Source organism: Ostrea edulis, chromosome 5, assembly GCF_947568905.1.
Source record: "Ostrea edulis chromosome 5, xbOstEdul1.1, whole genome shotgun sequence".
NCBI classification, from domain to species: Eukaryota; Metazoa; Mollusca; class Bivalvia; order Ostreida; family Ostreidae; genus Ostrea; species Ostrea edulis.
The window spans coordinates 1,373,370-1,397,668 of NC_079168.1; the positions used below are offsets into that span (position 1 = coordinate 1,373,370).

General features: G+C 33.4%; 2 long non-coding RNA genes across 2 annotated transcripts in view; one reads left to right on the forward strand and one right to left on the reverse strand.

Moving 5' to 3' along the window:
• LOC130055193 (uncharacterized) overlaps positions 1 to 24,299 on the reverse strand; it is a 72,805-nt gene that overhangs the window by 2,424 nt on the left and 46,082 nt on the right. The gene's annotated exons all lie outside the window — the stretch shown is intronic.
• On the forward strand, positions 23,313 to 23,998 carry LOC130055192 (uncharacterized). Its single transcript, XR_008803477.1, has 2 exons — positions 23,313 to 23,773; positions 23,878 to 23,998. It is a non-coding gene; the product is annotated as an uncharacterized LOC130055192 (long non-coding RNA).

Below are 24,299 nucleotides of genomic sequence, written 5' to 3' on the forward strand. Positions count from 1 at the left end.
CTGGTTCCACAGATGTGCGGAAACATTACCGAATGAAAATACTCAAAATAATTTAGGAGATAGTGCCAGTTCAACGAGTCTATTCCATCAGTTTTAGAGTAGTATTTTTGTCGAGATCGGTCCATTTCGGCCTGGTTTTTCAATATACCTCATAAATTTATTTTCAATCTTTTTATATATTCTAATAGCCCTGGTTTCATAGATGTGCGGAAACATTACCGAATGATAATACTCAAAGTATTGTAGGAGATAGTGCCAGTTCAACGAGTCTATTCCATCAGTTTTGGTGTAGTATTTTTGTCGAGATCGGTCCATTTCGACCAGGTTTTTCAATATACATCATTAATTTATTTCCAATCTTTTTATATATTCTAATAGCCCTGGTTTTACAGATGTGCGGAAACATTACCGAATGAAAATACTCAAAATATTTTAGGAGATAGTGCCAGTTCAACGAGTCTATTCCATCAGTTTTAGAGTAGTATTTTTGTCGAGAACGGTCCATTTCGGCCAGGTTTTTCAATATACCTCATAAATTTATTTCAAATCTTTTTATATATTCTAATAGCCCTGGTTTCATAGATGTGCGGAAACATTACCGAACAAAAATACTCAACGTCTTTTAGGAGATAGTGCCAGTTCAACGAGTCTATTCCATCAGTTTTAGAGTAGTATTTTTGTCGAGATCGGTCCATTTCGGCCAGGTTTTTCAATATACCTCTTTAATTTATTTCCAATCTTTTTATATATTCTAATAGCCCTGGTTTCATACATGTGCGGAAACAATTCCGAATGAAAATACTGAAAGTATTTTAGGAGATAGTGGCAGTGCAACGAGTCTATTCCATCAGTTTTAGAGTAGTATTTTTGTCGAGATCGGTCCATTTCGGCCAGGTTTTTCAATATACCTCATTAATTTATTTTCAATCTTTTTATATATTTTAATAGCCCTGGTTTCATAGATGTGCGGAAACATTACCGAATGATAATACTCAAAGTATTGTAGGAGATAGTGCCAGTTCAACGAGTCTATTCCATCAGTTTTCGTGTAATATTTTTGTCGAGATCGGTCCATTTCGGTCAGGTTTTTCAATATACCTCATTAATTTCTTTCCAATCTTTTTATATTTTCTAATAGCCCTGGTTTCATAGATGTGCGGAAACAATACCGAATGAAAATACTGAAAGTGTTTCAGTAGATAGTGCCAGTTCAACGAGTCTATTCCATCAGTTTTAGAGTAGTATTTTTGTCGAGAACGGTCCATTTCGGCCAGGTTTTTCAATATACCTCATTAATTTGTTCCCAATCTTTTTATATATTCTAATAGCCCTGGTGTTACAATCTGCGGAAACTTTACCGAATGAAAATACTCAAAGTATTTTAGGAGATAATGCCAGTTCAACGAGTCTATTCCATTAGTTTTAGAGTAGTATTTTTGTCGAGATCGGTCCATTTCGGCCTGGTTTTTCAATATACCTCATAAATTTATTTCCAATCTTTTTATATATTCTAATAGCCCTGGTTTCATAGATGTGCGGAAACATTACCGAACGAAAATACTCAAAGTATTTTAGGAGATAGTGCCAGTTCAACGAGTCTATTCCATCAGTTTTAGAGTAGTATTTTTGTCGAGATCGGTCCATTTCGGCCAGTGTTTTCAATATACCTCATAAATGTATTCCCAATCTTTTTATATATTCTAATAGCCCTGGTTCCATAGATGTGCGGAAACATTACCGAACGAAAATACTCAAAGTATTTTAGGAGATAGTGCCAGTTCAACGAGTCTATTCCATCAGTTTTAGAGTAGTATTTTTGTCGAGATCGGTCCATTTCGGCCAGGTTTTTCAATATACCTCATAAATTTATTTTCAATCTTTTTATATATTCTAATAACCCTGGTTTCATAGATGTGTGGAAACCATTACCGAATGATAATACTCAAAGTATTGTAGGAGATAGTGCCAGTTCAACGAGTCTATTCCATCAGTTTTGTGTAGTATTTTTGTCGAGATCGGTCCATTTCGGCCAGGTTTTTCAATATACCTCATTAATTTATTTCCAATCTTTTCATATTTTCTAATAGCCCTGGTTTCATAGATGTGCGGAAACAATACCGAATGAAAATACTGAAAGTGTTTTAGGAGATAGTGCCAGTTCAACGAGTCTATTCATCAGTTTTAGAGTAGTATTTTTGTCGAGAACGGTACATTTCCGCCAGGTTTTTCAATATACTTCATTAATTTATTCCCAATCTTTTTATATATTCTAATAGCCCTGGTTTCACAGATGTGCGGAAACATTACCGAATGAAAATACTCAAAATATTTTAGGAGATAGTGCCAGTTCAACGAGTCTATTCCATCAGTTTTAGAGTAGTATTTTTGTCGAGATCGGTCCATTTTGGCCAGGTTTTTCAATATACCTCATAAATTTATTTTCAATCTTTTTATATATTTTAATAGCCCTGGTTTTTAGATATGCGGAAACATTACCGAATGATAATACTCAAAATATTTTAGGATATAGTGCCAGTTCAACGAGTCTATTCCATCAGTTTTGGTGTAGTATTTTTGTCGAGAACGGTCCATTTCGGCCTGGTTTTTCAATATACCTCATAAATTTATTCCCAATCTTTTTATATATTCTAATAGCCCTGGTTTTACAAATCTGCGGAAACTTTACCGAATGAAAATACTCAAAGTATTTTAGGAGATAATGCCAGTTCAACGAGTCTATTCCATTAGTTTTAGAGTAGTATTTTTGTCGAGATCGGTCCATTTCGGCCTGGTTTTTCAATATACCTCATAAATTTATTTCCAATATTTTTATATATTCTAATAGCCCTGGTTTCATAGATGTGCGGAAACATTACCGAACGAAAATACTCAAAGTATTTTAGGAGATAGTGCCAGTTCAACGAGTCTATTCCATCAGTTTTAGAGTAGTATTTTTGTCGAGATCGGTCCATTTCGGCCAGTGTTTTCAATATACCTCATAAATTTATTCCCAATCTTTTTATATATTCTAATAGCCCTGGTTCCATAGATGTGCGGAAACATTACCGAATGAAAATACTCAAAATAATTTAGGAGATAGTGCCAGTTCAACGAGTCTATTCCACCAGTTTTGGTGTAGTATTTTTGTCGGGATCGGTCCATTTCGGCCAGGTTTTTCAATATACCTCATTAATTTATTTCCAATCTTTTTATATTTTCTAATAGCCCTGGTTTCATAGATGTGCGGAAACAATACCGAATGAAAGTACTGAAAGTGTTTTAGGAGATAGTGCCAGTTCAACGAGTCTATTCCATCAGTTTTAGAGTAGTATTTTTGTCGAGATCGGTCCATTTCGGCCAGGTTTTTCAATATACCTCATAAATTTATTTTCAATCTTTTTATATATTCTAAAAGCCCCTGGTTTCATAGATGTGCTGAAATATTACCGAATGATAATACTCAAAGTATTTTAAGAGATAGTGCCAGTTCAACGAGTCTATTCCATCAGTTTTGGAGTAGTATTTTTGTCGAGATCGGTCCATTTCGGCCAGGTTTTTCAATATACCTCATAAATTTATTTTCAATCTTTTTATATAATCTAATAGCCCTGGTTTTTAGATGTGCGGAAACATTACCAAATGATAATACTCAAAGTATTTTAGGAGATAGTGCCAGTTCAACGAGTCTATTCCATCAGTTTTGGTGTAGTATTTTTGTCGAGATCGGTCCATTTCGGCCAGGTTTTTCAATATACATCATTAATTTATTTCCAATCTTTATATATATTCTAATAGCCCTGGTTTTACAGATGTGCGGAAACATTACCGAATGAAAGACTCAAAATATTTTAGGAGATAGTGCCAGTTCAACGAGTCTATTCCATCAGTTTTAGAGTAGTATTTTTGTCGAGAACGGTCCATTTCGGCAGGTTTTTCAATATACCTCATTAATTTATTCCCAATCTTTTTATATATTCTAATAGCCCTGGTTTTACAAATCTGCGGAAGCTTTACCGAATGAAAATACTCAAAGTATTTTAGGAGATAATGCCAGTTCAACGAGTCTATTCCATTAGTTTTAGAGTAGTATTTTTGTCGAGATCGGTCCATTTCGGCCTGGTTTTTCAATATACCTCATAAATTTATTTCCAATCTTTTTATATATTCTAATAGCCCTGGTTTCATAGATGTGCGGAAACATTACCGAACGAAAATACTCAAAGTATTTTAGGAGATAGTGCCAGTTCAACGAGTCTATTCCATCAGTTTTAGAGTAGTATTTTTGTCGAGATCGGTCCATTTCGGCCAGTGTTTTCAATATACCTCATAAATGTATTCCCAATCTTTTTATATATTCTAATAGCCCTGGTTCCATAGATGTGTGGAAACATTACCGAATGAAAATACTCAAAATAATTTAGGAGATAGTGCCAGTTCAACGAGTCTATTCCATCAGTTTTAGAGTAGTATTTTTGTCGAGATCGGTCCATTTCGGCCAGGTTTTTCAATATACCTCATAAATTTATTTTCAATCTTTTTATATATTCTAATAGCCCTGGTTTCATAGATGTGTCGAAACATTACCGAATGATAATACTCAAAGTATTGTAGGAGATAGTGCCAGTTCAACGAGTCTATTCCATCAGTTTTGGTGTAGTATTTTTGTCGAGATCGGTCCATTTCGGCCAGGTTTTTCAATATACCTCATTAATTTATTTCCAATCTTTTCATATTTTCTAATAGCCCTGGTTTCATAGATGTGCGGAAACAATACCGAATGAAAATACTGAAAGTGTTTTAGGAGATAGTGCCAGTTCAACGAGTCTATTCCATCAGTTTTAGAGTAGTATTTTTGTCGAGAACGGTACATTTCCGCCAGGTTTTTCAATATACTTCATTAATTTATTCCCAATCTTTTTATATATTCTAATAGCCCTGGTTTCACAGATGTGCGGAAACATTACCGAATGAAAATACTCAAAATATTTTAGGAGATAGTGCCAGTTCAACGAGTCTATTCCATCAGTTTTAGAGTAGTATTTTTGTCGAGATCGGTCCATTTTGGCCAGGTTTTTCAATATACCTCATAAATTTATTTTCAATCTTTTTATATATTTTAATAGCCCTGGTTTTTAGATATGCGGAAACATTACCGAATGATAATACTCAAAATATTTTAGGAGATAGTGCCAGTTCAACGAGTCTATTCCATCAGTTTTGGTGTAGTATTTTTGTCGAGAACGGTCCATTTCGGCCTGGTTTTTCAATATACCTCATAAATTTATTTCCAATCTTTTTATATATTCTAATAGCTCTGGTTTCATAGATGTGCGGAAACATTACCGAACGAAAATACTCAAAGTATTTTAGGAGATAGTGCCAGTTCAACGAGTCTATTCCATCAGTTTTAGAGTAGTATTTTTTTCGAGATCGGTCCATTTCGGCCAGGTTTTTCAATATACCTCATTAATTTATTTCCAATCTTTTTATATATTCTAATAGCCCTGGTTTCATACATGTGCGGAAACAGTTCCGAATGAAAATACTGAAAGTATTTTAGGAGATAGTGGCAGTGCAACGAGTCTATTCCATCAGTTTTAGAGTAGTATTTTTGTCGAGATCGGTCCATTTCGGCCAGGTTCTTCAATATACCTCATTAACTTATTACAAATATTTTTATATATTCTAATAGCCCTGGTTCCATAGATGTGCGGAAACATTACCGAATGAAAATACTCAAAATAATTTAGGAGATAGTGCCAGTTCAACGAGTCTATTCCATCAGTTTTAGAGTAGTATTTTTGTCGAGATCGGTCCATTTCGGCCAGGTTTTTCAATATACCTCATAAATTTATTTTCAATCTTTTTATATATTCTAATAGCCCTGGTTTCATAGATGTGTGGAAACATTACCGAATGATAATACTCAAAGTATTGTAGGAGATAGTGCCAGTTCAACGAGTCTATTCCATCAGTTTTGGTGTAGTATTTTTGTCGAGATCGGTCCATTTCGGCCAGGTTTTTCAATATACCTCATTAATTTATTTCCAATCTTTTTATATTTTCTAATAGCCCTGGTTTCATAGATGTGCGGAAACAATACCGAATGAAAATACTGAAAGTGTTTTAGGAGATAGTGCCAGTTCAACGAGTCTATTCCATCAGTTTTAGAGTAGTATTTTTGTCGAGAACGGTACATTTCCGCCAGGTTTTTCAATATACTTCATTAATTTATTCCCAATCTTTTTATATATTCTAATAGCCCTGGTTTCACAGATGTGCGGAAACATTACCGAATGAAAATACTCAAAATATTTTAGGAGATAGTGCCAGTTCAACGAGTCTATTCCATCAGTTTTAGAGTTGTATTTTTGTCGAGAACGGTCCATTTCGGCCAGGTTTTTCAATATACTTCATTAATTTATTCCCAATCTTTTTATATATTCTAATAGCCCTGGTTTTACAAATCTGCGGAAACTTTACCGAATGAAAATACTCAAAGTATTTTAGGAGATAGTGCCAGTTCAACGAGTCTATTCCATCAGTTTTAGAGTAGTATTTTTGTCGAGATCGGTCCATTTCGGCCAGGTTTTTCAATATGCCTCATTAATTTATTTCCAATCTTTTTATATATTCTAATAGTCCTGGTTTCATAGATGTGCGGAAACAGTACCGAATGAAATTACTGAAAGTATTTTAGGAGATAGTGCCAGTTCAACGAGTCCATTCCATCAGTTTTAGAGCAGTATTTTTGTCGAGATTGGTCCATTTCGGCCAGGTTTTTCAATATGCCTCATTAATTTATTTCTAATCTTTTTATATATTCTAATAGACCTGGTTTCATAGATGTGCGGAAACATTACCAAATGAAAATACTGACCGTATTGTAGGAGATAGTGCCAGTTCAACGAGTCTATTCCATCAGTTTTAGAGCAGTATTTTTGTCGAGAACGGTCCATTTCGGCCAGGTTTTTCAATATACCTCATTAACTTATTTCAAATCTTTTTATATTTTCTAATAGCCCTGGTTTCATAGATGTGCGGAAACAATACCGAATGAAAATACTGAAAGTATTTTAGGAGATAGTGCCAGTTCAACGAGTCTATTCCATCAGTTTTAGGGTAGTATTTTTGTCGAGATCGGTCCATTTCGGCCAGGTTTTTCAATATGCCTCATTAATTTATTTCCAATCTTTTTATATATTCTAATAGTCCTGGTTTCATAGATGTGCGGAAACAGTACTGAATGAAATTACTGAAAGTATTTTAGGAGATAGTGCCAGTTCAACGAGTCCATTCCATCAGTTTTAGAGCAGTATTTTTGTCGAGATCGGTCCATTTCGGCCAGGTTTTTCAGTATGCCTCATTAATTTATTTCTAATCTTTTTATATATTCTAATAGACCTGGTTTCATAGATGTGCAGAAACATTACCGAATGAAAATACTGAACGTATTGTAGGAGATAGTGCCAGTTCAACGAGTCTATTCCATCAGTTTTAGACTAGTATTTTTGTCGAGATCGGTCCATTTCGACCAGGTTTTTCAATATACCTCATTAATTTATTTCCAATCTTTTTATATATTCTAATAACCCTGGTTTCATAGATGTGCGGAAACAATACCGAATGACAATGCTGAAAGTATTTTAGGAGATAGTGCCAGTTCAACGAGTCTATTCCATCAGTTTTAGAGTAGTATTTTTGTCGAGAACGGTCCATTTCGGCCAGGTTTTTCAATATACCTCATTAACTTATTTCAAATCTTTTTATATATTTTAATAGCCTTGGTTTCATAGATGAGTGGAAACATTACCGAATGAAAATACTCAAAGTATTTTAGGGGATAGTGCCAGTTCAAAGAGTCTATTCCATCAGTTTTGGAGTAGTATTTTTGTCGAGATCTGTCCATTTCGGCCAGGTTTTTCAATATACCTCATAAATTTATTTCCAATCTTTTTATATATTCTAATACCCCTGGTTTCATAGAGGTGCGGAAACATTACCGAATGAAAATACTGAAAGTATTTTAGGAGATAGTGCCAGTTCAACGAGTCTATTCCATCAGTTTTAGAGTAGTATTTTTGTCGAGATCGGTCCATTTCGGCCAGGTTTTTCAGTATGCCTCATTAATTTATTTCCAATCTTTTTATATATTCTAATAGTCCTGGTTTCATAGATGTGCGGAAACAGTACCGAATGAAATTACTGAAAATATTTTAGGAGATAGTGCCAGTTCAACGAGTCTATTCCATCAGTTTTAGAACAGTATTTTTGTCGAGATTTGTCCATTTCGGCCAGGTTTTTCAATATGCCTCATTAATTTATTTCTAATCTTTTTATATATTCTAATAGACCTGGTTTCATAGATGTGCGGAAACATTACCGAATGAAAATACTGAACGTATTGTAGGAGATAGTGCCAGTTCAACGAGTCTATTCCATCAGTTTTAGAGTAGTATTTTTGTCGAGATCGGTCCATTTCGACCAGATTTTTCAATATACCTCATTAATTTATTCCCAATCTTTTTATATATTCTAATAACCCTGGTTTCATAGATGTGCGGAAACAATACTGAATGACAATGCTGAAAGTATTTTAGGAGATAGTGCCAGTTCAACGAGTCTATTCCATCAGTTTTAGAGCAGTATTTTTGTCGAGAACGGTCCATTTCGGCCAGGTTTTTCAATATACCTCATTAACTTATTTCAATTCTTTTTATATATTTTAATAGCCTTGGTTTCATAGATGAGTGGAAACATTACCGAATGAAAATACTCAAAGTATTTTAGGGGATAGTGCCAGTTCAAAGAGTCTATTCCATCAGTTTTGGAGTAGTATTTTTGTCGAGATCTGTCCATTTCGGCCAGGTTTTTCAATATACCTCATAAATTTATTTCCAATCTTTTTATATATTCTAATAGCCCTGGTTTCTTACAGGTGCGGAAACATTACCGAATGAAAATACTGAAAGTATTTTGGGAGATAGTGCCAGTTCAACGAGTCTATTCCATCAGTTTTAGAGTAGTATTTTTGTCGAGATCGGTCCATTTCGGCCAGGTTTTTCAAAATACCTCATTAATTTATTTCCAATCTTTTTATATATTCTAATAACCCTGGTTTCATAGGTGTGCGGAAACAATACCGAATGAAAATACTGAAAGTATTTTAGGAGATAGTGCCAGTTCAACGAGTCTATTCCATCAGTTTTAGAGCAGTATTTTTGTCGAGATCTGTCCATTTCGGCCAGGTTTTTCAATATACCTCATTAACTTATATCCAAGCTTTTTATATATTCTAATAGCCATGGTTTTACAGATGTGCGTAAACTTTACCGAATGAAAATACTGAAAGTGTTTTAGGAGATAGTGCCAGTTCAACGAGTCTATTCCATCAGTTTTAGAGTAGTATTTTTGTCGAGATCGGTCCATTTCGGCCAGGTTTTTCAATATGCCTCATTAATTTATTTCCAATCTTTTTATATATTCTAATAGCCCTGGTTTCATAGATGTGCGGAAACATTACTGAATGAAAATACTCAAAGTATTTTAGGAGATAGTGCCAGTTCAACGAGTCTATTCCATCAGTTTTAGAGTAGTATTTTTGTCGAGATCGGTCCATTCCGGCCAGGTTTTTCAATATACCTCATTAATTTATTTCCAATCTTTTTATATATTCTAATAACCCTGGTTTCATAGATGTGCAGAAACAATACCGAATAAAAATACTGAAAGTATTTAAGGAGATAGTGCCAGTTCAACGAGTCTATTCCATCAGTTTTAGAGTAGTATTTTTGTCGAGATCGGTCCATTTCGGCCAGGTTTTTCAGTATGCCTCATTAATTTCTTTCCAATCTTTTTATATATTCTAGTAGTCCTGGTTTCATAGATGTGCGGAAACAGTACCGAATGAAATTACTGAAAGTATTTTAGGAGATAGTGCCAGTTCAACGAGTCGATTCCATCAGTTTTAGAGCAGTATTTTTGTCGAGATTTGTCCATTTCGGCCAGGTTTTTCAATATGCCTCATTAATTTATTTCTAATCTTTTTATATATTCTAATAGACCAGGTTTCATAGATGTGCGGAAACATTACCGAATGAAAACACTGAACGTATTGTAGGAGATAGTGCCAGTTCAACGAGTCTATTCCATCAGTTTTAGAGTAGTATTTTTGTCGAGATCGGTCCATTTCGACCAGGTTTTTCAATATACCTCATTAATTTATTTCCAATCTTTTTATATATTCTAATAACCCTGGTTTCATAGATGTGCGGAAACAATACCGAATGACAATGCTGAAAGTATTTTAGGAGATAGTGCCAGTTCAACGAGTCTATTCCATCAGTTTTAGAGCAGTATTTTTGTCGAGAACGGTCCATTTCGGCCAGGTTTTTCAATATACCTCATTAACTTATTTCAAATCTTTTTATATATTTTAATAGCCTTGGTTTCATAGATGAGTGGAAACATTACCGAATGAAAATACTCAAAGTATTTTAGGGGATAGTGCCAGTTCAAAGAGTCTATTCCATCAGTTTTGGAGTAGTATTTTTGTCGAGATCTGTCCATTTCGGCCAGGTTTTTCAATATACCTCATAAATTTGTTTCCAATCTTTTTATATATTCTAATAGCCCTGGTTTCTTAGAGGTGCGGAAACATTACCGAATGAAAATACTCAAAGTATTTTAGGAGATAGTGCCAGTTCAACGAGTCTATTCCATCAGTTTTAGAGTAGTATTTTTGTCGAGATCGGTCCATTTCGGCCAGGTTTTTCAATATACCTCATTAAATTATTTCCAATCTTTTTATATATTCTAATAACCCTGTTTCATAGGTGTGCGGAAACAATACCGAATGAAAATACTCAAAGTATTTTAGGAGATAGTGCCAGTTCAACGAGTCTATTCCATCAGTTTTAGAGCAGTATTTTTGTCGAGATCTGTCCATTTCGGCCAGGTTTTTCAATATACCTCATTAACTTATATCCAATCTTTTTATATATTCTAATAGCCATGGTTTTACAGATGTGCGTAAACTTTACCGAATGAAAATACTGAGAGTGTTTTAGGAGATAGTGCCAGTTCAACTAGTCTATTCCATCAGTTTTAGAGTAGTATTTTTGTCGAGAACGGTCCATTTCAGCCAGGTTTTTCAATATACTTCATTAATTTATTCCCAATCTTTTTATATATTCTAATAGCCCTGGTGTTACAGATGTGCGGAAACATTACCGAACGAAAATACTCAAAATATTGTAGGAGATAGTGCCAGTTCAACGAGTCTATTCCATCAGTTTTAGAGTAGTATTTTTGTCGAGATCGGTCCATTTCGGCCAGGTTTTTCAATATACTTCATTAATTTATTCCCAATCTTTTTATATATTCTAATAGCCCTGGTTTTACAAATCTGCGGAAACTTTACCGAATGAAAATACTCAAAGTATTTTAGGGGATAGTGCCAGTTCAACGAGTCTATTCCATCAGTTTTAGAGTAGTATTTTTGCCGAGATCGGTCCATTTCAGCCAGGTTTTTCAATATACCTCATAAATTTATTTCCAATCTTTTTATATATTCTAATAGCCCTGGTTTCACAAATGTGCGGAATCATTACCGAATGAAAATACTCAAAGTATTTTAGGAGATAGTGCCAGTTCAACGAGTTTATTCCATCCGTTTTATAGTAGTAGTTTTGTCGAGATCGGTATATTACGGTCATTTTTTTCAATATACCTCATTAATTAATTTCCAATCTGTTTATATATTCTAATAGCCCTGGGTTTAAAGATGTGCATAAACTTTACCGAATGAAAATACTCAAAGTATTTTAGGAAAGAGTGCCAGTTCAACCAGCCTATTCCATCAGTTTTAGAGTAGTATTTTTGTCGAGATCGGTCCATTTCGGCCAGGTTTTTCAATATACCTCATTATATTATTACAAATATCTTTATATATTATAATAGCCCTGGTTTTAGAGATGTGCGGAAATGTTACCGAATAAAAATACTCAAAGTATTTTAGGAGATATTGCCAGTTCAACGAGTCTATTCCATCAGTTTTAGAGTAGTAGTTTTGTCGAGATCGGTCCATTCCGGCCAGGTTTTTCAATATACCTCATTAACTTATTACAAATATTTTTATATATTCTAATAGCCCTGGTTTTACAGATGTGCGTGAACTTTACCGAATAAAAATACTCAACAGTATTTTAGGAGATAATGCCAGTTCAACGAGTCTTTTCCATCAGTTTTAGAAAAGTATTTTTGTCGAGATCGGTCCATTTCGGCCACGTTTTTCAATATACCTCATTAAATTATTTTCAATCCGTTTAAATATTCTAATAGTCCTGGTTTCAAAAATGTGCGGAAACTTTACCGAATGAAAATACTCAAAGTATTTTAGGAGATAGTGCCAGTTCAACCAGTCTATTCCATCGGTTTTAGAGTAGTATTATTGTCGAGATCGGTCCATTTCGGCCAGGTTTTTCAATATACCTCATTAATTTATTTACAATAGTTTTATATATTCTAATAGCCCCGGTTTCATAGATGTGCGGAAACATTACCGAATGAAAATACTCAAAGTATTTTAGGAGATAATGCCAGTTCAACGAGTCTATTCCATCAGTTTTAGAGTAGTATTTTTTGTCGAAATCGGTCCATTTCAGCCAGGTTTTTTAATATACCTCATTAATTTATTTCCAATCTTTTTATATATTCTAATAGTCCTGGTTTCACAGATGTGTCGAAACATTACCGAATGAAAATACTCAAAATATTTTAGGAGATAGTGTCAGTTCAACGAGTCTATTCCATCAGTTTTAGAGTAGTATTTTTGTCGAGATCGGTCCATTCCGGCCACGTTTTTCAATATACCTTATTAATTTATTTCCAATCGTTTTATATATTCTAATAGCCCTGGTTTCATAGATGTGCGGAACTATTATCGAATGAAAATACTCAAAGTATTTTAGGAAATAGTGCCAGTTACACGAGTCTATTTCATCAGTTTTAGAGTAGTATTTTTGTCGAGATCGGTCGATTTCGGCCAGGTTTTTAAATATACCTCATTAACTTATTACAAATATGTTTATATATTCTAATAGCCCTGGTTTTACAGATGTGCGGAAACTTTACCGAATAAAAATGCTCAGAAGTATTTTAGGAGATAATGCCAGTTCAACGAGTCTATTCCATCAGTTTTAGAGTAGTATTTTTGTCGAGATCGGTCCATTTCGGCCAGGTTTTTCAATATACCACAGTAATTTATTTCCAATCTTTTTATATATTCTAATAGCCCTGGTGTCATAGATGTGCGGAAACTTTACCGAATGAAAATACTCAAAGTATTATAGCTTTCACAGATGTGCGGAAACTTTACCGAATGAAAATACTCAAAGTATTTTAGGAGATAGTGCCAGTTCAACGAGTCTATTCCATCAGTTTTAGAGTGGTATTTTTGTCGAGATCGGTCCATTACGGCCAGGTTTTTCAATATACCTCATTAACTTATTTCAAATCTCTTTAAATATTCTAATAGTTCTGGTTTCACAAATGTGCGGAAACTTTATCGAATCAAAATACTCAAAGTATTTTAGGAGATAGTGCCAGTTCAACGAGTCTATTCCATCAGTTTTAGAGTAGTATTTTTGTCGAGATCGGTCCATTCCGACCACGTTTTTCAATATACCACATTAATTTATTTCCAATCGTTTTATATATTCTAATAGCCCTGGTTTCATAGATGTGCGGAACCATTATCGAATGAAAATACTCAAAGTATTTTAGGAGATAGTGCCAGTTCAACGAGTCTATTCCATCAGTTTTAGAGTAGTATTTTTGTCGAGATCGGTCCATTTCGGCCAGGTTTTTCAATATACCTCATTAACTTATTACAAATATGTTTATATATTCTAATAGCCCTGGTTTTACAGATGTGCGGAAATCTTACCCAATAAAAATACTCAAAGTATTTTAGGAGATATTGCCAGTTCAACGAGTCTATTCCATCAGTTTTAGAGTAGTATTTTTGTCGAGATCGGTCCATTACGGCCAGGTTTTTCAATATACCTCATTAATTTATTACAAATCTGTTTATATATTCTAATAGCCCTGGTTTTACAGATGTGCGGAAACTTTACCGAATGAAAATACTCAAAGTATTTTAGGAGATAGTGCCAGTTCAACGAGTCTATTCCATCAGTTTTAGAGTAGTATTTTTGTCGAGATCGGTCCATTACGGCCAGGTTTTTCAATATACCTCATTAATTTATTACAAATCTGTTTATATATTCTAATAGCCCTGGTTTTACAGATGTGCGGAAACTTTACCGAATAAAAATACTCAGAAGTATTTTAGGAGATAATCCCAGTTCAACGAGTCTATTCCATCAGTTTTAGAGAAGTATTTTTGTGGAGATCGCTCCATTTCGGCCAGGTTTTTCAATATACCTCATAAATTTATTTCCAATCGTTTTATATATTCTAATAGCCCTGGTTTCACAAATGTGCGGAATCATTACCGAATGAAAATACTCAAAGTATTTTAGGAGATAGTGCCAGTTCAACGAGTCTATTCCATCAGTTTTAGTGTAGTATTTTTTGTCGAAATCGGTCCATTTCAGCCAGGTTTTTTAATATACCTCATTAATTTATTTCCAATCTTTTTATATATTCTAATAGCCCTGGTTTCACAGATGTGCGGAAACTTTACCGAATGAAAATACTCAAATTATTATAGCTTTCACAGATGTGCGGAAACTTTACCGAATGAAAATACTCAAAGTATTTTAGGAGATAGTGCCAGTTCAACGAGTCTATTCCATCAGTTTTAGAGTAGTATTTTTGTCGAGATCGGTCCATTCCGGCCACGTTTTTCAATATACCTTATTAATTTATTTCCAATCGTTTTATATATTCTAATAGCAATGGTTTCATAGATGTGCGGAACTATTATCGAATGAAAATACTCAAAGTATTTTAGGTAATAGTGCCAGTTCAACGAGTCTATTTCATCAGTTTTAGAGTAGTATTTTTGTCGAGATCGGTCAATTTCGGCCAGGTTTTTCAATATACCTCATTAACTTATTACAAATATGTTTATATATTCTAATAGCCCTGGTTTTACAGATGTGCGGAAACCTTACCGAATAAAAATGCTCAGAAGTATTTTAGGAGATAATGCCAGTTCAACGAGTCTATTCCATCAGTTTTAGAGTAGTATTTTTGTCGAGATCGGTCCATTTCGGCCAGGTTTTTCAATATACCACAGTAATTTATTCCCAATCTTTTTATATATTCTAATAGCCCTGGTGTCATAGATGTGCGGAAACTTTACCGAATGAAAATACTCAAAGTATTATAGCTTTCACAGATGTGCGAAAACTTTACCGAATGAAAATACTCAAAGTATTTTAGGAGATAGTGCCAGTTCAACGAGTCTATTCCATCAGTTTTAGAGTAGTATTTTTATCGAGATCGGTCCATTACGGCCAGGTTTTTCAATATACCTCATTAATTTATTACAAATCTGTTTATATATTCTAATAGCCCTGGTTTTACAGATGTGCGGAAACTCTACCGAATAAAAATACTCAGAAGTATTTTAGGAGATAATCCCAGTTCAACGAGTCTATTCCATCAGTTTTAGAGAAGTATTTTTGTGGAGATCGCTCCATTTCGGCCAGGTTTTTCAATATACCTCATTAATTTATTTCCAATCGTTTTATATATTCTAATAGCCCTGGTTTCACAAATGTGCGGAATCATTACCGAATGAAAATACTCAAAGTATTTTAGGAGATAGTGCCAGTTCAACGAGTCTATTCCATCAATTTTAGTGTAGTATTTTTTGTCGAAATCGGTCCATTTCAGCCAGGTTTTTTAATATACCTCATTAATTTATTTCCAATCTTTTTATATATTCTAATAGCCCTGGTTTCACAGATGTGCGGAAACTTTACCGAATGAAAATACTCAAAGTATTATAGCTTTCACAGATGTGCGGAAACTTTACCGAATGAAAATACTCAGAAGTATTTTAGGAGATAATCCCAGTTCAACGAGTCTATTCCATCAGTTTTGGAGAAGTATTTTTGTGGAGATCGCTCCATTTCGGCCAGGTTTTTCAATATACCTCATAAATTTATTTCCAATCGTTTTATATATTCTAATAGCCCTAGTTTCACAAATGTGCGGAATCATTACCGAATGAAAATACTCAAAGTATTTTAGGAGATAGTGCCAGTTCAACGAGTCTATTCCATCAGTTTTAGTGTAGTATTTTTTGTCGAAATCGGTCCATTTCAGCCAGGTTTTTTAATATACCTCATTAATTTATTTCCAATCTTTTTATATATTCTAATAGCAATGGTTTCATAGATGTGCGGAACTATTATCGAATGAAAATACTCAAAGTATTTTAGGAAATAGTGCCAGTTCAACGAGTCTATTTCATCAGTTTTAGAGTAGTATTTTTGTCGAGATCGGTCCATTTCGGCCAGGTTTTTCAATATACCTCATTAACTTATTACAAATATGTTTATATATTCTAATAGCCCTGGTGTCATAGATGTGCGGAAACTTTACCGAATGAAAATACTCAAAGTATTATAGCTTTCACAGATGTGCGAAAACTTTACCGAATGAAAATACTCAAAGTATTTTAGGAGATAGTGCCAGTTCAACGAGTCTATTCCATCAGTTTTAGAGTAGTATTTTTATCGAGATCGGTCCATTACGGCCAGGTTTTTCAATATACCTCATTAATTTATTACAAATCTGTTTATATATTCTAATAGCCCTGGTTTTACAGATGTGCGGAAACTTTACCGAATAAAAATACTCAGAAGTATTTTAGGAGATAATCCCAGTTCAACGAGTCTATTCCATCAGTTTTAGAGAAGTATTTTTGTGGAGATCGCTCCATTTCGGCCAGGTTTTTCAATATACCTCATTAATTTATTTCCAATCGTTTTATATATTCTAATAGCCCTAGTTTCACAAATGTGCGGAATCATTACCGAATGAAAATACTCAAAGTATTTTAGGAGATAGTGCCAGTTCAACGAGTTTATTCCATCAGTTTTATAGTAGTAGTTTTGTCGAGATCGGTATATTACGGTCATTTTTTTCAATATACCTCATTAATTAATTTCCAATCTGTTTATATATTCTAATAGCCCTGGGTTTGAAGATGTGCATAAACTTTACCGAATGAAAATACTCAAAGTATTTTAGGAAATAGTGCCAGTTCAACCAGCCTATTCCATCAGTTTTAGAGTAGTATTTTTGTCGAGATCGGTCCATTTCGGCCAGGTTTTTCAATATACCTCATTATATTATTACAAATATCTTTATATATTATAATAGCCCTGGTTTTAGAGATGTGCGGAAATCTTACCGAATAAAAATACTCAAAGTATTTTAGGAGATATTGCCAGTTCAATGAGTCTATTCCATCAGTTTTAGAGTAGTAGTTTTGTCGAGATCGGTCCATTCCGGCCAGGTTTTTCAATATACCTCATTAACTTATTACAAATATTTTTATATATTCTAATAGCCCTGGTTTTACAGATGTGCGTAAACTTTACCGAATAAAAATACTCAAAATTATTTTAGGAGATAGTGCCAGTTCAACGAGTCTATTCCATCAGCTTTAGAGTAGTATATTTGTCGAGATCGGTCCATTTCGGACAGGTTTTTCAATATTCTTCATTAATTTATTCCCAATCTTTTTATATATTCTAATAGCTCTGATTTGACAAATGTGCGGAAACATTATCGAATGAAAATACTCAAAGTATTTTCGGAGATAGTGCCAGTTCAACGAGTCTATTCCATCAGTTTTAGAGTAGTATTTTTGTCGAGATCGGTCCATTTCGGCCAGGTTTTTCAATATGCCACATTAATTTATTTCCAATCTGTTTAAATATTCTACTAGAACTGGTATCATAAATGTGCGGAAACTTTACCGAATGAAAATACTCAAAGTATTTTAGGAGAAAGTGCCAGTTCAACGAGTCTATTTCATCAGTTTCAGAGTAGTATTTTTGTCGAGATCGGTCCATTACGGCCAGGTTTTTCAATATACCTCATTAACTTATTACAAATATGTTTATATATTCTAATAGCCCTGGATTTACAGATGTGCGGAAACTTTACCGAATAAAAATACTCAGAAGTATTTTAGGAGATAATCCCAGTTCAACGAGTCTATTCCATCAGTTTTAGAGTAGTATTTATGTCGAGATCGGTCCATTTCGGCCAGGTTTTTCAATATACCTCATTAATTTATTTCCAATCGTTTTATATATTCTAATAGCCCTGGTTTCACAAATGTGCGGAATCATTACCGAATGAAAATACTCAAAGTATTTTAGGTGATAGTGCCAGTTCAACGAGTTTATTCCATCAGTTTTATAGTAGTAGTTTTGTCGAGATCGGTTTATTACGGTCATTTTTTTCAATATACCTCATTAACTAATTTCCACTCTGTTTATATATTCTAATAGCCCTGGGTTTAAAGATGTGCGTAAACTTTACCGAATGAAAATACTCAAAGTATTTTAGGAGATAGTGCCAGTTCAACGAGTCTATTCCATCAGTTTTAGTGTAGTATTTTTTGTCGAAATCGGTCCATTTCAGCCAGGTTTTTTAATATACCTCATTAATTTATTTCCAATCTTTTTATATATTCTAATAGTCCTGGTTCTACAGATGTTCCGTAACATTATCGAATACAAATACTCAAAGTTTTTTAAGAGATAATTCCAGTTAGACGAGTCTATTCCATCAGTTTTAGAGTAGTATTTTTTGTCGAGATCGGTCCGTTTCGGCCAGATTTTTTTATATACCTTATTAATTCATTTCCAATCTTTTTATATATTCTAATAGCCCTGGTTTCACAGATGTGCAGAAACAATACCGAATGAAAATACTCAAAATATTTTAGGAGATAGTGCCAGTTCAACGAGTCTATTCCATCAGTTTTAGAGTAGTATTTTTGTCGAGAACTATCCATTTCGGCCAGGTTTTTCAATATACCTCATTAATTTATTTCCAATCTTTTTATATATTCTAATAGCCCTGATTTCATAAATGTGCAGAAACATTACCGAATGAAAATACTCAAAGTATTTTAGGAGATAATGCCAGTTCAACGAGTCTATTCCATCAGTTTTAGAGTAGTATTTTTTGTCGAGATCGGTTCATTTCGGTCAGGTTTTTTAATATACCTCATTAATTTATTTCCAATCTTTTTATATATTTTAATAGCCCTGGTTTAACAGATGTGCGGAAACATTACCGAATGAAAATACTCAAAATATTTTAGGAGATAGTGCCAGTTCAACGAGTTTATTCCATCAGTTTTAGAGTACTATTTTTGTCGGGATCGGTCCATTTCGGCCAGGTTTTTCAATATACCTCATTAATTTATTACAAATATTTTTATATATTCTAATAGCCCTGGTTCTACAGATGTGCGGTAACGTTATCGAATAAAAATACTCAAAGTATTTTAAGAGATAATGCCAGTTAAACGAGTCTATTCCATCAGTTTTAGAGTAGTATTTTTTGTCGAAATCGGTCCGTTTCGGCAAGATTTTTTTATATACCTTATTAATTCATTTCCAATCTTTTTATATATTCTAATAGCACTGGTTTCACAGATGTGCAGAAACATTACCGAATAAAAATACTCAAAATATTTTAGGAGATACTGCCAGTTCAACGAGTCTATTCCATCAGTTTTAGAGTAGTATTTTTGTCGAGATCGGTCCATTCCGGCCAGGTTTTTCAATAAACCTCATTAATTTCAACACTATGACACTACTATTATACATGTACAACACTAAATATTTTTTTTAACAAGACGCTTCATTAAAGAAATGTATTTAACATTATTAGTTTTCTATTCACCTAATGTATTATCTAGTTTCTTCGGGCAAAAGTGTCCACTATTAAATGTCAGCTAGACCATGTAGACAGATTCAATGATGAAATCTAGTTGTATTCACCTTTTTTGTGTTACACATACCATGTGAGAGTAAAATATAATTGTTCTATATCTATTTCATGTAAACAATATTTGGGAATTGTCAAGCTAGCTGGATAATTTTGCTGCAAGGCATTTGATATCATGATATCATATTGTGCTTGTTTTTAAAATATATATGCAAATTAAAGATTGCCCAAGTCCTATAATGAAAAAATGACAAGCATGGTGTTATGATAAATATGTACATTTTTGTTATATATGCATAATTTTGCAAGGAACTCTAGTTTTTTTTAAATGGATACATACCTACATGTATATACTGCCCACCATGAATAAGTATACACTCACCAAAATAAGTTACTTGTGCATAAAAAAGAAACATGGGTTACATCATAGATACAGATATTTTGATGCAAATACATAACTCTTGCAAATAAATATATAATGGTAGGCTTTTAACTTTTCATATCCTTCTGGTCTTTTTATTAAAATACTTGATTTTCTGAATTCTCTAAATAAGAGATATTATGTAAAATTTAAATTGAAACTATTTCGAACTATTTACTAATACATATTATTTTGTATTTGATGTGAATATAGTAACTTTTATAAGACCCTTTGATTTTTCAACTGTAATAAATCAATATCACAATTTAACAGACTATATCAAAATATTGAAAGTCCATTATTGTTTCACATATATTGAATTTGTACCCTTAACTAATTATTTTATTGAGCTTAATTGAAAGTTATATTCAGTGAATTAATTTGGCTCTTTTTCATTATATCATATGCTATTGGCTATCATTAAGGTACAATGTATCTAGGTTTATATAATTGCACCTGTCAATAAGTTAGTCCTAATACTAAATGCAGTTTGGGCAAGACACACATCAAATATTTGATGCAAGTGTACCTCTAAGTTTTGAGAGGAATTCTTAAATCATTTAACACGTTAAGGGGCGATGGCGAAATCAAAAGTTCAATGTCTGACAAAAAACTAAATTCACATCAAAATTGGTACCGTATACGTGTTACAAAACATGCGAGTATAAATAATACTGTTATACTTTTACTTCTGTTTATTCACAAATTAAAGTGTACATTTAAAATATTTAATGTTCATTACCGGTAAAATGTAATATATTATTATGTGGTTTTTAACAGCCACTTGTCTTTTTTCCACTAAAGTGAAATCGATGTTGGATGACAAAAACTTATTTGAGTTTTTACTCCCCCTGAGGCCCCCTAACTATTTGAATTTAAATTTTTTTCCTGACATTGGTCTTTTGATTTCGCCCCTAAACATGATGGACACTCAACAACCATGGATCAAATTCTCTATGTTGACTCTGCCATTGACCCAATAACCAGAAAACTTACTACAAAATTTATACTTAGTAATAAGTTTTTATACAGGACCCTGCATACAAAATAACCTCTAAAGTAATAATCTTGAATACTTATGATATTCATTGTAAAATTTAATATTGTTTATTTATTCTATTAATATATATCATAGGGGCACATACTTCATTACGATTTTATGTCTTATTTTAAGTTATACATACACAACTACATGTATATAATTTATTGATTCTTTTAATAGATACCTAAAATTGTTCAAATACATGTTGTCAATATTTGAACAATGCACCCACATGAAAGAAACATGGAAGAGTGTGGGATGCAAAACTAAACAATAGTAATTTGTCTGCATGCGCATGTACGCGCACGTACGTGCATTGCAATTTTGGTACAAAAAAATTGAAAATCAGAATTCACAAGGAATCAACATGAAACCTTGTTAGGATGATAGTATATCATTTGTATATACGCAAAATGATAGTTGTGTTGTCTGCACGCGTGTGCATGCACATGCATCACATTTTTCGTACACGAATTTTGTAATCAGTGTAACTTTTTTGTTGCTCATTCAAATGGTTTGATATTCATATTATAGGTAGATATTGAGATCCTTAACTGATCTGCATTGTCAAAATTACCAATCTGCACGCGCATGCACGTGCGCTTCTTTTTGATTGGATAATACATGTACTAAAACATCTGTAACTCTCTTATTAATGAAGCGAATGAGTTGATATTCACTTCATAAGTAGATGATATGTGTATCTATATATTGGTGTAACAAAAAATGCCAACGCAAACGTGCATGCACATTCATCATATTTCAAAAGTTAATTTTTTGAAGGACGATAATGTTTTGGTTTTTCATCAAATTCTTTTGATTTTGAGGTTTTAGGTGTGTCTTGGTACTCCTTACAAATTGGTGTGGTTAAAATTACTGGTCAGCACGTGCACGCACGTGTGCTGATTTCTGATTGGATGATTTTAAAATCACTATAACTTTCTTGTACTTGATGCAAACATTAAGAAATTATTTCTGTGGGTATATGATAGAAAGGCCTGTACTAGAATGACATCAACAAAAGTACGGAATCATACTCGTGTGTGCATGTATGCAAGTGCATTGCTTTCTTTTATTTCTTTGCACTGAAATGACCATAGTAAATCATAGTAAACGTACTACATGTAATTAAAGGCTAAAATAAAATGATTTTTGCTATAGGTTTACAATGACTTTACTTTTTAACTGGTTTGGGGAACATATGTAATGGTCCCAGTTACAATTAGAACTAGTTACAAATGGAATTTTGATTTTACTTTAGATTGCAGAATTTTTATCTTTGATATGATTTTATAAAGAAATGCAGCTCATTTTTAGCTCAAGTGAGCATTTCTGATCACCCATTGTCTGTCGTCTGACTGTCTGTAAACTTCTCACATTTTCGACTTCTTCTAAAGAACCACTTGGCCAATTTCAAACAAACTTGTCAAAAAGCATCCTTGGGTTAAGGCAAGTTAAGTCTGATGAAATGAAGGGTAACACCCTGCTCCAAGGGGAGATAATAGCGAAATAGTAGATATATATTGACAAATTTATAAAAAATTCTCCACAAAAATCCTGTGGGGATCTGTGTTGGAATAGATCCTCAGTACCCTCTTGCTTGTCGCAAGAGGCGACTAAATGGGGCAGTCCTTCGGATGAGACTGCAAAAACCGAGGTCCCGTGTCACAGCAGATGTGGCACGAGATAGATCCCTCCCTGCTCAATGGCCCTAAGCACCGAGCATAGGCCTAAATTTTGCAGCCCTTCACCGGCATGGGTGACATCTCCATATGAGTGAAATATTCTCGAGAGGGACGTAAAACAATATTCAATCAATCAATCTCCAGTACAATACTTCCAGAACAAGCAGGCCAATTTCATGCAATGAAGGGCCATACTACCTTTAAAGGTATAAAAGAGATAATTACAAAAATAGGGAGGGGTCAATTAAAAATCTTCTCAAGAACTGCTGGGCAAGGAAAGTTCAAATGTTCATGGCAGCTTCCTGACATAGTGTAGATTAAAGTTTGTTGAAACCATGGCTCCTGGGGGGTAGGATGCCCGGGGCTACAATAGGGGATCAAAGTTTTATATCTGAATATATAGGGAACAAATCTTTAAAAAGCTCCTTCATAAAGCAATAATTATATATAAATATTTATTATATTTGATATATATATTTATTTGATAGTAAATATATATAATGCTATCCATTTCACGTAATTTTTGGAATTTTTTAATTATTCTGATGTCAACCTTACACGTATATTTTTCACAGGTTTTGAATATAATGTCTCTAGTATGGATATGTTTGACGATTGTTACCATGGAAACGAACTCACAGACCAACATGTATGTCAAAACAGGTGGGTTTTTTTGGTAAATTAAATATAGTGGTACCCATTTCAATCAATTTTAGAATTTTTAAATTAGTCATACCCTTCCGTTTTTTGGTGGGTTTTTTTTACAGGTTTTGAACATGATGTCTCCAGCAAGGATATGTTTGATGACGGTTACCATGGAAACGAACTCACGGACCTATGTCAAAAATGTCTTTTTCTGATAAAATAAATATAATGCTATCCATTTCATTCAATTTTAGAATTTTTTAATTATTCTGATGTCAGCCATACACTTCCGGGTTCTCTACAGGTTCTAGATATGATGTCTCCAGCAAGGATATGTTTGATGATGGTTACCATGGTAACGAACTCAAAGACCTATTTAGAAATGAATTTTTCTGTTAAATTAAAACTAATGCTAATTACTTTAATCACTTTAGGAATTTTTTCACTGCTCTGATGTCAGTTCCATACCCCCTTTTAGACAAATAGTAAATTTCAGTCAATTATAATGTCTCCAGCAAGGGTATCTTTGATGTTCGTTACCATG